General features: G+C 35.0%; 1 pseudogene; it reads left to right on the top strand.

The window, feature by feature from the left end:
• Nucleotides 1-14,623, top strand: part of LOC107665508 (epidermal growth factor receptor substrate 15-like 1) — a 21,895-nt pseudogene extending 7,272 nt beyond the window's left edge.
• Nucleotides 14,624-14,848: the final 225 nt, after the last annotated feature.

Genomic DNA, 14,848 nt, shown 5'->3' with positions numbered 1-14,848 from the left:
ATACTTATTTTGTTGTTATTATTTGTTAAAGTTATATTAAATATAAAATACATTTAGTATTTTAGTATAAAACAAAAAATAAAATAAAATATAGTTAAATATTAACATAATATACTTGCATATAATGTAGTTTATTTTTATTATATTCTAAGATAAATATATTAATATACTTAAGTATTAACATATTTAGAAGTAAATGTATTTTAATATATTATTAAATTATATTGACATTTAATTATTTAAATTATAAATTATTCTTAGTGTTATTAATATTTAAAAGTAAATACATTTCTAAAGAATTTAATATAAATATAATTATATATATATTAAATAATTGAAAAATATTTTACTTGTATTATTGTTCTGTGAAAATATATTTGAATTAGTATTAATAGGTTTTTTTATTTGTAGTATTTTATTCTTAGTTATAAATATATGTGAAAATTAGTATTAAGTTATTAATATAATAATTTAAAAGTATTTTACTTGTATTATTGTTCTGTGAAAATATATTTGAATTTGTATTAAGTATTTTTATTTGAAGTATTTTATTCTTACAAATATATATGAAAATTAGTACTAATATAATAAATTATTTAAAAGTATCCGTTTTTTTTTTTTTATGCACACGTTATATGTTGGCTTCATTATCAACTGAATTTGCTTTGATTGACAGGAGATGCAGAACGATCTGGACCGAGAGACGTCCACCCTCCAGGAGCTTGAGGCGCAGAAGCAGGATGCTCAGGAACGGCTGGAGGAAATGGACCAGCAGAAGGCAAAGCTGGAAGACATGCTTAATGACGTACGGCAGAAGTGCCAGGAAGAGTCGCAAATGGTGAGTGAAAACCTTGAGAAGACTTGAGAGGATTACCAGATCCTCAGTGACGATAAACATTCAACACATCCGATCTGTTTCTGTTCAGATCTCATCCCTACAGTCCCAGATCCACTCGCAGGAGTCAGACCTGCAGAGCCAAGAGGAAGAGCTGGGCCGGGCCAAGGCTGACCTGAACCATCTGCAGCAGGAGGAAGCTCAGCTAGAGCAGAGTCTACAAGCTGGCAGGATTCAGCTAGAAACCATCATCAAGTCCCTCAAAGCCACACAGGATGAGATCAACCAGGTGGTGCCTTCAGAGCAGTTTCTATTCCAACCACTAGGGGATGACAACACCTAAAGATGTCCTTATTTCAAATGTGTTCATGCAAATATGACATTAGAAGGCAGACACCAGAAACTGTTGTCTAATAATGCCAGAAAAAAAAAAGAAAATGTGCTAAGCGTTGAAGTATGTAACGGATCGAACTGATGTGTGTGTGTTGCAGGCTCGGAGCAAACTCTCCCAGATCCAGGACAGCCAACATGAGATCAGTAAGAGCATTGAGCAGTACAGCAGCACCCTGAACGGAACCCACGGGGGCAGCATGACCAACCTGGCCGACATGAGCGAAGGCTTTTCAGAGAAGGAGAACGGTGGTTTCGGGGCTATGGTGAGACATTTTAGGTTGTATTTTAAAGAACCTATTCATTGCCATTAAAGTGAAATTACTGAACCTACACACAGGAGAACACATGATAAAAATGCTAATTTTAGAAGAACATTTCAGATGGCACTTAGAGGCTTTTGCCTCTGAGCTCTTCATATATATATATATATAAATATAAATTACTTGGAATCAAACAAAATCAGATAATGCATTAATTGTAATTGATTAATTACATGTTTCGATTAATTAATCTAATTAATTGCAATCTAATAAATTTGACTGAAAATATCCACCGAGAATATTTAAAGCTATTTTTGTGTTAAACGAGAAAGTATCAAGTAGACATTACAAATTGTAGCTTTAGAAATAAATATTTTAGTTGATTCAATGTCAAATTTATTACACACAAACATTTAGGCTGTAACGGCCTGACGTAAACTATGGAACATAAAAGATGATTTGAGAAACATCTCAGTATTTTTTGTTCATACAATGAAAGTCATTGGTAACCAAAACAGCTACTATTTTTTTGCATTACTTTTTAATGCAATACAACAAAAATACACACAGTTATATATTGAGTTATTGTTATTTATTTAACAAATAAATATTTATACAAATATGTTATATAATTGTTATAAAAAATGAAAAATAATAATGCAAAAAGATTTGAAAAAGTAATACAAAATATGAAATCATTATTAAAATGTATTATTAAAAATATTTTTGGGGGGATTTATTCCTTTATTATTCAGGTAGGACAGTGGAGAGATGACAGGAAAGTATTGTGTACACACACACACACACACACACATTTTAAACAGGAACAGGCTCTTCATGATTATATCAAGTTTCATAGTTGCACTGTTATTTGTCTCTTATTTTTTCTAATTTGGAGTATTTCTGAACAATCATGAAGCTCACTCCTCGTGTGATTGCGATTGAATTTCTATTGACATTCTCTGGTTTCGGAGGGAGAACTTTGCTTGCTTTTCTTTCTGAATTATGGCTTGTATGCAAAGGTACAATTTGGAAACCCAGCACTTTTAACAGAGCTTCTTATGTTATTTGGAACAGGTGAGGTGCTGGCTTAAATTGCAAATTGTAGGCACAAAATGACTGAAATTTAGACTTCAGGGTTCTTGTTTCAAATATTTTTTTCTCTGAAGAGTTCTTGCTTTCCATCTTTTCTGGTTTGAGCTAGACATTTTCAGCTGGACCCCGAATATAGTGTTGGCCCATTTATTAGACATCTGGGTTGAAAGCTAGCAGGTTAAGCTGCTATCATAATCAACTATAAAATGAGTTCTACAATGTCTTTAAGAAAGAAAATACTCTTGCTTTTGAACATAAAACAGCAAATTTGATCCATGTTCAGCCCCTCTTACCTAAAACCTTCTATATAAGAGAATCAATAAAAGAGGCCTCAGATCAGTGTGAAAGCAAATATCTACAGTCAACAATTGTTTGTTTAAACCCATTACAGGAAGACCCTTTCAAGGTGAAAACCACTGTGTTCAACAGCGCCCCGCAGGAGATGCACACAGACCCCTTCCAGTCTGAAGACCCATTTAAAACAGACCCATTCAAAGGTAGGCCCTTTTGTTCTGCTCAAATATATATATAATTATATGGCTCAAATTTATATTTAAGCCTCTACCAGTAAATTGCATTATATAAATAAATATGTTAATATAAATTGAATTTAATTATGAATGCATTGTGAAATGCTTCTCATTATTGATGGATATAAAAGTTCCCCCATTAGAAAGTGTTTAAAATGGCAATATTTCAGTTTTTCATTAAAGACACCACAGTTCTTGCCCAAAGCTTCATGGTGTTTAAACATCATGTTCGGTTACCTTGGCACAGTTCCCCCTTGGTAATAAATGAGGCTTTCAGTTCCCCAACTCTCATAAAATTGGGCTAAAGATAGCAACTTGATAAAATGATATAATTTAAATTGATGGTATTCAAATTCAAGACTTTCCCGTGACAGTTACATTAATCTGTAAAATCTTTTAGATCCTTTCGGAGGAGACCCTTTCAAAGAGACCGACCCGTTTAGGACCTCTTCTGAAGATTTCTTCAAGAAACCCTCTAAGCCAGACCCCTTCAGCAATGCCGATCCTTTTAGCAAAAGTGCCACACTTCCCTCAAAGGTACCTAGAAAACCAACAAAATCGCATTATTCCCCTGATTCTCTGCCTTGTTTCTCAACTACCTCTTTTCTTTTGTCTTGTAGAGTCATAATTTTTCAAGTAATGACCCCTTCAGCTCCACCAGCCCCAAACCGAAAGGCCAAGGTATGCCGTTTGCATGTGTCTCTCACTTATTTAGCTGAATCATAACATCTCTGCCACTCCCTTTCTTTGAAGATGCTGTGCAAAATTCGGCTTCTTCATCTCTGCATGCAACAGAACTTGAACCTCTGAAACTGATCTGGTATCAGCTGAAAATGCCTCGTTTCCCTCACAAACACCTTGAGGGACATGCTTAGGGTGCATTACACAACTCAAGCAAGATAATACTTTCACACCTTGTGCCCAGTGGCGACACTTTTGTCTTTTTTTTCCAAAGGCCACTCAGAGAGCAGTTCGAGAAAACTTGTGTGAAGAAGCTGTCAAAAGAGTTCCCATGCAATACGTCCGCTCGCAGGCCCCTTTGGCTGCCTGAACGACGTGAAATTCCTCTGCTCTTTCAGTAAACAGTTAATGCAGCATTCGGTTGCAGCATTGTTGAACACTGAGGCGATGCCAGGAAATGCTCAACAAAAACCACTGTGTTCAACAGCGCCCCGCAGGAGATGCACACAGACCCCTTCCAGTCTGAAGACCCATTTAAAACAGACCCATTCAAAGGTAGGCCCTTTTGTTCTGCTCAAATTAAATACCTCCCTTCCTTAGAGATGAATCTGAACGCTATACTAAGCATAAATACATTGTTTAATTTCAAACTCCTGTTTACTGGTATTTGTGTGGCACATTTTTGGATCCAAGCTTTTGAAGCCTTTGTAATGGCTACTAAACACATCTCCCTTTTTCCTCTTTGTTTATTACAGGCGATCCGTTCCAGAATGACCCATTCTCAAAGCAGACCTCCACAGTTGCAGGTATCCAGTCCATCGAAATACATGAAGCACCTCTCCAGTGTTGAGCTTTGAACTTTGAAGATATCAAATAAATTCATCTGTTACTTACTAAATGTATATTTAGTGTATATTTAGTATGCATACTGCATCAACTTAGTATCCATACTAAATCCATTGAAAAAACATTTGATTTCAAGCTTATTAATATGCATACTAACATGATCTGTTCAGTCAGGTCAGAAAATAAGTGAATGACTTCAATAAATGTAAATATACAAAATAGTAAACAGTTAATGCAGCATTCGGTTGCAGCATTGTTGAACACTGAGGCGATGCCAGGAAATGCTCAACACGTTTTTTTTTTTTAAACCTGTGGGTTGAAGGCAAAAAAACCCCACAAAGACAACAAAGCAAATTGGTGCTTTACATTTTTGTTTTGACTTTTTGAAATGGAAAATTTAAACTCCTGTTTGATTGCTTCAGTATGCATTTTATTTGATCTTATTACTATTGTGAATGTTTAATGTATTTATTAAAAGTGGTCAAATGAGTACTTCAGTGATTATTGACCATAATATTATTTTAAATAAATAAAGATCATTCTATTTATTTATTGGTTATTTATTCATTATTTTGTTTAGTAAAATTAAAAACAAGTCAATAAAAGTAGTCACATAAGTAATTCACGAATCCTTGGCCATAATATTATTTGAAATAAAAACTTTTTATTGACTTATTATTTTAATTTAACATTATGAAGGGTCACTAAAGTATTTATTTGGCAATTTTTTGGTAGCTTGTTTTCAATTTTTATAAATAAATAAAATGTATTGGTACTTTTAATTAAAAACCTTTTATTTTCTAATTTGAAAAAATATGTATTTTTAATTGAAATCAAAAGTAAGTCTGTAAAAGTGGTTGAATAAAAACCTCAATGACCCTTGATCTTTATATTATTTTAAATAACTAAATAAAGTAAAAGTTTTTTATTTAAAGTACCATTGTGATCAAGTATCATTAGCAATTACTAATTTTTTTTTACCACTTATATTGACAGAAAAATGGGAGCAGAATATGAAATTTTAATACAAGAATTAACCTCATAATCTGTCTAACATAATTTTTCCGTTTCTTGACTTGTAATACTCTAATTCCTAATTCCAGATTTCTTTGGTACTTTGGACCCATTCGGAAGCAGTTCGTTCGGCAGCAACAGCGGATTTGCAGACTTCAGCCAAATGTCAAAGGTAGTGAACACCTTTTACACATTTTTCTTTTGTATTTTAAGCATAGTGGAACTTCACTTTCTCACGCTTTTGCAACATGACATTTGTAAGATGTGGTTTTGATTAAAGTCCCACTCAAAATGTGCGTGGTTTGCACCTTGTGACTGATAATGGCCCTTTGCTTCTCCTTTCCGCTGCGATTTAATTTAGGGCTTTGTAGACGACCCCTTCAGCCGAAAACAAGACATGCCAGCTCTCCCACCCAAGAAAAGCATACCGCCACGACCCAAACCACCCAGCGGTAAGCATTTAACCTTCATCTCAAGGCCCAAAAACAAACATTGACCCTTTTCAATTTATATACAACCATATAAGGTGTTTAAGCTAGTATTTCAAAGTAAACGATTACTAAAACTACACAGCTAACTGTTGCAATAAACAAATGTAGTCAAAACACGCCATCTAAACAGCCAACAGGAAAGACCTGGAGAATGTTGTTTGGGTGGATCTTTCTCTACGTTTTTGACACTCAAATTTAAGAAGACAAACCTTCAAAGTTTAGCATCACTACACCTCTTTTAACTAGTTGTTTGTCAGCAGTGAAAGCAAAACAGCTTTGAACAAGAAGTTGTTGACTGCAGCTCACACCTTCATGTTGTAGAAGTCTTTTATTAAGTTCAAGAAAACTGAATTCTGACTATCCATGATATCTAAGACTTCCTCCATTAGTTGTCAACAGGAAATTGAGGTACAACCTTGGTACGTTTGCTTAAGCTTTTAATTTTTATTTTTTTAATGCAGTATTATATCTCCATCCAACTCCAAAACGGTGCACAAACAAACCTGAATGGAAGATAAATTTGTCACCTGGAGAAAACGAAACCTGCGCTGTTTCCTCTGCAGTCGGCAGTTGGAGGAAAAGTCGAATCTGTGCAATCTCACTCTTTTTTTTTTTTCAGAAAGATGTTTTTTTTCATCCTAGAAAACAAGGGAGTGCTTTCCTGGTGTAAACGAGGTTTAAAATTTGGTGTGGAGGTTAGAGAAGTAGGTTTTTTCGGTGAACTCAGGGTGGTATAGCTAACATGCTCCGATGATCTGCGGTTAGCCTGCACTGCCAGCATCGTGCGCTGATCTACACACCCCTCCCCACTTCCTGTGTGTGTGTTTACACACTTTAGTGGGTAGTGTGGCCTGACTGCCACAACTTTTTACTTTATTTCATGTTTTACTCCTCTCAAAAACACATTTCGAACATTGTAAGTGGAGTTAAACTATGTGTATCCCATAGTATATACAAGTTTACAGATTAAATAAAAATTAAAAATAACATCAAAAAATATGCAGTATTTTGCTAATTAATGTATACTTTTTGTCTGGGAAGACTAGATTTTTAAAACCCAAATTAAAATGAATTTGTTGTAAAATTGAAAATTCATTCATTTTTTGTTAACGTATTGTATCATTAAAAAGCACGGCTTGTTTTTGACATCTTTCCCTCAGCAGGGTGGAGTCTTTTTGCGGTTTAGTATTCCGTTTACTGACAGAAAGAAACTGATTGCTTCTCTGGTATAAATAACAGCCCTATTGAATATGCGGTTAACACCTTTAGAGGAACCAGCAACCCGTTTAAAGTTCTCACGAGTAAGTGAATGCCATTCTCGGCAAATGGTGCAAGAGAGGGGGGGAAAAAGAAGTTTGCATAAGCATTTTTTAATCCGAAAGTCCTCACTGGTTTGTGATTAATTTTCTTGCGCAAATTTCTATACTAAGCAAATTGCTTTTTAAGCATTCTGCTTTCCTATAAAACAACAACGTGTGAGCCGTATTTAGTGCTCTTGTTGGGTGTGTGTAGAAAGAGAAAGTTCAGTGTTGTTTTGAATTGAGACCGAGTTACCGCATCATACAAGCTTGAACCACTGTGGGTTTTTTGGTTGAGCTTCGAAAGGATATGTGCAAATGACGATTGTTTGATTATTAATTATTTAGTATTATAAATTAGTTATTTATTACAAAGAATTACATTATTGTTCAAAAGTTTGGGGTTGGTAAGATTTTTTTTTTTTAAGTAGTCACTTATACTCAACAAGGCTGCATTTATTTATTTTTTTTAAGTACAGCAAAAACAATATAATTATGAAATATTATTACAATTTAAAATAGCAATTTTCTATTTTCATGTATTTTTAAATGTAATTTATTCCTGTGATGCAAAGCTAAATTTTCAGCAGTAGTTATTACAGTTTTCAGTGACACATGATCCTTCAGAAATCATTCTAATATGCTGATTTGCTGTTCAATAAATTTTGCTGCTTAATATTTTTGTGGAAACTGATATTTTTTTCTGGATTCTTTGAATACAAAAATGTATTTGAAATATTTTGTAACATTATAAATGTCTTTACTGCCACTTTTGATTTAATGTGTTCTAGATTAATGTTTTAAAAAAATATTAATGGTATATATTGTAATATTAATTATGATTTTTTTTAATGTTAATATGTCTTAAAATCATCACACATTTATACATTATATGATATTTAAACACTGGTTGTCTTTTGGTTTAGGTTCTTTAGGTTTAAACCTCATAAATGATTTTTTTTAGTGAGCTACCGCTATATGTTTTCTATTATTATTTAGTAAGTAAAGCAATTAGAATTCATTAGTTATTATAAAGTTATACAGGGCCAATGTATTGTTATTTAGCTTAACAAAAATGATACAAAACGGCTGGCTTAGACACTCAAAATGAAAACTGCTGTTTTTCAACAGGTAAAAGCACTCCTGTAAACGTGCCCGGATCTGCCGATTCGGACAAGACGAGCGATCCCTTCCAGCCCTTCAGTGCCGACCCCGCTGATCCGTTTCAGAGTAAAAAGGGGGTGGGAGACCCGTTTAGTGGCAAAGACCCATTTGCTCCATCTGCCTCAAGTAAAGCCTCTAAAGACTCTTCATTGGGTTTTGCAGACTTCAGCTCTGTAAGTTGAGCTTAGTGATACTCTTCTCTTGTCCGGTCCACTTGTTTCTTTCCAAAATCGAAATAAAAACCAACCAACAAACCAAAAAAAGTGCTTTCTAGCGATCACCAGTGAGGTTTCCTAGAGCAGACCGCACCATTGGCTTCTGTATCGCTCAGTCTGTCGCCTTGTGCCGGCTACTCATTTATTTTCCTCCATGTCTGCAGTCCATCTATCTGTGATTAACTCACCAACGCACAGAATTCAGGATAATAAGCCCTAATCAAGCAGCCAGGCATCATCTCTATCTCTTTCAGTGACTCAAATACAGTTGTTTGTGGTGCACATGGCTATGATGTCATCTGTCGTTTTGCTCAGCATTTGCATGGGCTTGTGGGAAGAGAGGAGCGGTCGCACTTGGTAATACCAAGCGCTCTCGGCTAAGCTAATGTGGCTTCTTGCTGTTCTTCTGTGACTCTTTTGTTAGCTTTTATGCAAATGTCTTGTTTTTCAAAGAAACACTATTCAGGCTGCAATTGTCATTCAAAAGCAGTCAAAGTAAGGTCTTGGTTTGAATGTACTTCAAATCAAGATGAGTTACTGTATAGTTTATGCTCATTTTAGTTTGGTGGTAATGATGTAGTATTTTGCAAAAACGTGCCTAACGAGGTTAGAAATCATATAGCAAATTATCAGATAATATTTTTCTGTTTACTTGTAAATGTAAGTGATCTACAAAAAAAAAACCGCAAGTGTTCAGTGTTACGATGTGCACAATATCAGTATTTTTGCTTCTTATCTAATGGAAACGCAAGTTTTCTCGCAACCCAGAAGTTTGTTATCGTAAAATGTTGGTGTTTATTCTAAAATGTATGTTATGTCAGTATTTTTGCTTAATCGTCTGCAAAGTAGACAATCTAACTGACTCCTAAAATTAATCTTTTTCGTCAGCATCACAAAAATTTGTTCGCTCAAACAAAACATCAGTGTTTAAAGTATAATCAGGGTGCCCTATATCAGTATTTTCACTATATGGACAAAATTGTGGGCCTTTTGATTGGCCTGTGACGAGATATGTTAATTTTTTAACCCAAAAGTTCGCTTGAACAAGACGTCAGTGTTGTGTGTTATTGATGTGTCTGATATCAGTATTGTCCCTTTGTCTGCAAAATGAACCATCTGATTGGCTCCTAAGAGAAACATACATTTTCTTGCATCCCGAAATATGTTTTGCTTAAACATCCATGTTTGTAGTATAATCAAAGTTCGTAATGTCAGTATTTTCGTCTCAAATCTAGCTAGTTTTTTTTGAACACAAACGTCTGTGTTTATTGTTTAACCAAAATGTCTATTATGTATATTTTCACCTTATTGTCCACACAGTTGGACCGTCTGATAGTTTCCGAAATTAAATGTAAATTTTTTTTTGCATCTCGATTTTTTTTACTTAAAAACATCAGTGTTTCTAGTATAATTAAAATTCGTAATATCAGTATTTTCGTCTCAAATGTTCATTTGAACAAAAGTCTGTCTATTGTTTAACCAATGTGTCTATTGTCAGTATTTTAGCCGCATTGTCCGCAAAGATGCCCGTTGGATTATTTCCTAATAGAAGTTGCATTTTGAAAGTTTGTTCGCTTAAACATTTTTTTTTAGTATAATCAAAATTGACAATATCAATATTTGCACCTTATGATCCTGCAGCATGGATCATTTGATTGCAACGACAAGAAAAGCAAGTTTCATAAACATCCCAATGTTCGTTCACTCAAAAACATCAGTGTTTTATAGAATTATCCATGTTAAAGAAACCTAACTTTCTTGAAAGTGCTTTTGTTTTTCTTTCTTTCATCAACAACTTGTCCCTGTTATGGACTCTTTCTAAACTAGCTCTGGTTCTCACCATTCTCTTATCAGCCATCAGGTCATATTTCAAGAAGTGTGGGAAGCTTCATATACCTGTGAAATGCAAGTTATGCATTAAGGGACACAGTACATCTCAAACACATTACACTGCGTGAGTAGCCTAATGACTGTCAGCGGCACACGCAGCCTTTCTGTCAGAGCATATGACGGGCCGAGCCACTTAAACTAATATGCCAAACGAAACTATAAACTATGTCTTACCAGTTTTTAAAGGCCTTAATATAAAGCTTGTCACATGTTTAGAACAAATTGGATTATGCACTTTGTCCACAGCAGCTCAGTCTGTCCTCCGCTATATTTTCAGATGCGCTCGTATCAAACTGCTGTATATCGATATAAACAGTATTGCCTAATATTGTATCGCTTATAAAGAAAATATCGATATATCGTACAAGCTCGATATACCGCCCAGCCCTGCCGTGTGGTCTCACTTCCACAAGGTAGTGGAACAAGTATAATCATCATCTTGATCTTATCTCAAACAATGTTTTTTCAGCTCACTTAAACCTTGATCCTTGTGTTTGAAATCGCACAGAAGGTTTAGTAAACTTGTTTATTAAAGGACTAGAACTGAAGTCAAAGTATTCAGAAAAATGGCTGCGAGGTCCCGTTTCGAAGTCGATTGGGACGATCGTTTGACATGGGAAGTGTCAGTATCACTACTCAGCTCTCAGGCTGTTGTTTATCTCCGCATGGGATCACTCTGCGCTCCATACTGCAAATCTGCTTGATCCTAGAGCCACAATGTTTGACGTAGCATCATCTTCATCCACCCTGCCTCCTGTCCTTAGTATCGCTGTGCGTGACTTAGGTGCAATAGACCTGCTAAACCATCTCTGATTTATGTGACCAAAAACTCAATGGAAGAATTATAATTGCATCGTTTACAATGAAAAAATATACCAATGGTATTATAACTTTGTATCTTAAAAAAACTACAAAGAAAATGGCTGCAAAAATTACACATTTTAACAGACTAATCTGGAATATTTTTTTTTCGATAATGTTAGTTTTAATATTTTTTTTTACTTTTTTGTATTAAACTGTTTATTTAAACATTATAATTAAGTTGTAGCTGTAGTTGATGCATGTGATATTACAAAGAAATGAAAAATAAACAATTTCGAAAACTCTGTTTAAGTTCAGATTTTCTGAGGCCTTCAGGGTGGTTCAGCAATGCTCTAATTCACCTGTAGTCAACTTAGTGTGCATGTTATGTTGCATATATTACGCCTATATATCACTGTACACGATTTGAAGCTCTCAATTGAAAATGCTTTGTAATGTCTTTTCCTTCTGTCATATCTTGCTGCACGAGATCAATGCATGTTCATTTTCCTGTCCATTCGCTATTAACGACCAATTAAAAAGGTCCATCATGTGTCATCAGTGGTAGTGGTCTGTTGGTGTCCAATCAGCATTTGTGTGTGTGTGTGTGTGTGTGTGTGTGTGTGTGTGTGCAGTATAAACATCCTAAATATCTTATACGGTTTTACGTTGCAAGTAAATGTATCTTGATTTAAGACTTGTTTTCAAAGAATGTATCTTGAATTAAGTTTATGTCAGCTTTTTACAGCACAGTGGATTTGAACAGAACTGTCTAATCTTTTTTTTTAAGGCTGTTTAGGTTTTTTAATCGAAAAACTGAAAAATACTGATTAAGAGAACCCATTTTTGCAATGCACAACCCTGTCAGCCTAGCACTTTAGCAGCACTTTTGTTACTTTTAATATGCCATTTGTGTGTGTGTGTGTGTGTGTGTGTGTGTGTGTGTGTGTGTGCAAGTTTGGTGGATGGTTGGGTGGTAGTTTGATGTAAACCTCTTTTGTGTTTTTTTTTTGTAATCCATTCCTCTCTTGCAGGAACTGAGCGAATTAAGGTAAGATCTGTCTGAAAATGTGGTGAATCTTTCTTGTCTTTTGCCATTTTGCAATCACAAATGAAGGTCACTGAATAATTTGACAGAAAATGTTCATGCATGCATTTGTAAACGTGCAAGATCAATCTATACACTTTTAACCTTTGTGCTGTGCTGAAAATCCTTTAATTTGGTGTTCCCATTCAAAAATGGCCGGTGTTTTAAAAACTGCTTGTAAATTTCTCATTATGCTATATTATCACCAAATCTTGGATTCAGTCTTTTTGTCAACTTGTTTCTTTCAATTAGCACAGATTTTGTACTACTTTTTAGAGCTGATTTATTGTAGGCTTCATTGAACTGAGATTGAGTAAAAAAGCTTTATTTGCATACAAATTTGGCAGCGTTCACTCAAAAACTAAGGCGTATAAGCTCATATAAACAATGCCTATGATCAGTCACTTCCAAAAAAGAAATACAAAACCTGTGCTAATTGAAAGAAAACAAGTTGGTAACAAGATTGCATCCGATATTTGGTAATAATTTAGCATAAAAAGAAATTTCTATGCAATTTTTTGTAGACCAGTCATTTTTGCTAACCAAAAAAAAACAAATCACCAAAAAGTACAAAAATTATTTTTCGTTATGTACTGTGTGAGCAGTTCGATAACTTTAACTAGACATTTTGGGGAAAAGGTTCAAAATAACCAGAACACGGCACAAGGGTTAATTTGATTTCATTTAATGTTCAATTTCTCATTAGCAGATATTGAGAAAATTGATTTCGGTGTTGTTACCAGCACTGAACAGTTTCACAAAAATCTAAAGTTTCAAATGTTCTTCCATTATTTGGCCAAACAGATGCTCACTTTATTGGTTGATTCAACGTGCCGCTAGTGGCACAGAAATGACACACTTAATGTTTTTTGATGCCTTTTTTTGGTAAAATGTGGCAAAGATTTATTATTTGTGTAGCTGTTTGTATATGCAAATATGTGTCTATCTATCATTTTAGTACATTTGTCCCCAATTTGGGACAAATGGTTCTTAACGTGGCGTGTTCCTGTTTTTCCGGCCCAGTTTGGGAATGAAGCCCAGCAGATGGAGTGGGCGAAGCGGGAAAGCGAGAGAGCAGAACGAGAGCGGCTGAAGAGACTCCGCCAGCAGGAGCAGGAAGACCTAGAACTGGCCATCGCTCTCAGCAAGGCCGAGATGTCCAACGCCTGACTGCCTTCCCCTCAGATCCACCCTTCTGTACACTATAGCGACGATTGTGTGCGTGCGTGATGGACCAAGATAAAACACATGCAAGACCATTAAACCTCTGTCCTTTTGTGTTCATGTGCAGGAGGGCAGCCTATGGTTTGTGAATCAGCTAATTCACTTCATATGCACTGCATTAACCTCTCAGATGGACTATATAGTTTATTTAAAGTGTATTTGTGTGTGTAAATGTGCATCATCAGAGCCATGGACATTTGAAGACCGTTATCGGTCTCTGCAATTCATTATCTCCCATGGTTGGGGAAAAAAGGGACTGAGAAACTGCTAAGAAAGTTGCGTTTAGATCCCAGGTAGGGTCGAACCAGAAACTTTAATTACTGACGCTACACTCCCTCCCTTGAGCCCTTGAGCGAGGCACTTAATTCCAGGTTTCTTCCTGAATTCAATTGCTGTAAGCATACTGTAAGTCGATTTGGATAAAGAGCATCTGCTAAATAATAACTTTTACTGGCTCTGGCTGTAGTCAGTATGGTACACACTGGAATTACAGCAGCGCCTGCAGACTAAATGTCTGTAGGGAGCTCTTGACGTGACGTAAAGCTGAACAAATGGCATTGTGGTTCTGGAAGTGTCGTTTGATTCAGAAGTGAACTTGTTTTTTTTTTATTTCACAGTACTGTTCAGAGAAGAAGGTTAAGCAAAGCTTCTACAACTGCACTGATTTGTTTTATTTTTTTTTTTTTCCCATGTTAAAAGGCTCAACTGGTTGACACCACTGCAGGACTCAACAGTAAGGATGTTTTTTTCTGGCCCCATTTTATTTGCTAGAAATATTTTCTTTAAAAATGTTTCTCTCATATTGATCATTCTATCTATCATTTATCTTTTTTTTTGTTTGTTTTATCTATCATTCATTCTATCTATCTATTGTTTGTTTGTGCTATATCTATCGTTCGTTCATTCGTTTGTTTGTTTGTTCGTTCTTTTGTTCTATATCGTTTGTTATTTTTATTGTTCATTCTGTCGTTTGATTTTGGTTCTTTTTATTGTTCTATTGTTCGTTTCTATTCTTCATTCGTTT

The sequence above is a fragment of the Sinocyclocheilus anshuiensis genome, unplaced genomic scaffold (assembly GCF_001515605.1).
Source record: "Sinocyclocheilus anshuiensis isolate Anshui unplaced genomic scaffold, SAMN03320099.WGS_v1.1 scaffold543, whole genome shotgun sequence".
Classification (NCBI taxonomy): domain Eukaryota; kingdom Metazoa; phylum Chordata; class Actinopteri; order Cypriniformes; family Cyprinidae; genus Sinocyclocheilus; species Sinocyclocheilus anshuiensis.
The sequence above is the reverse complement of the archived record's forward strand: the minus strand, read 5'-3'. Positions and strand labels throughout refer to the sequence as shown.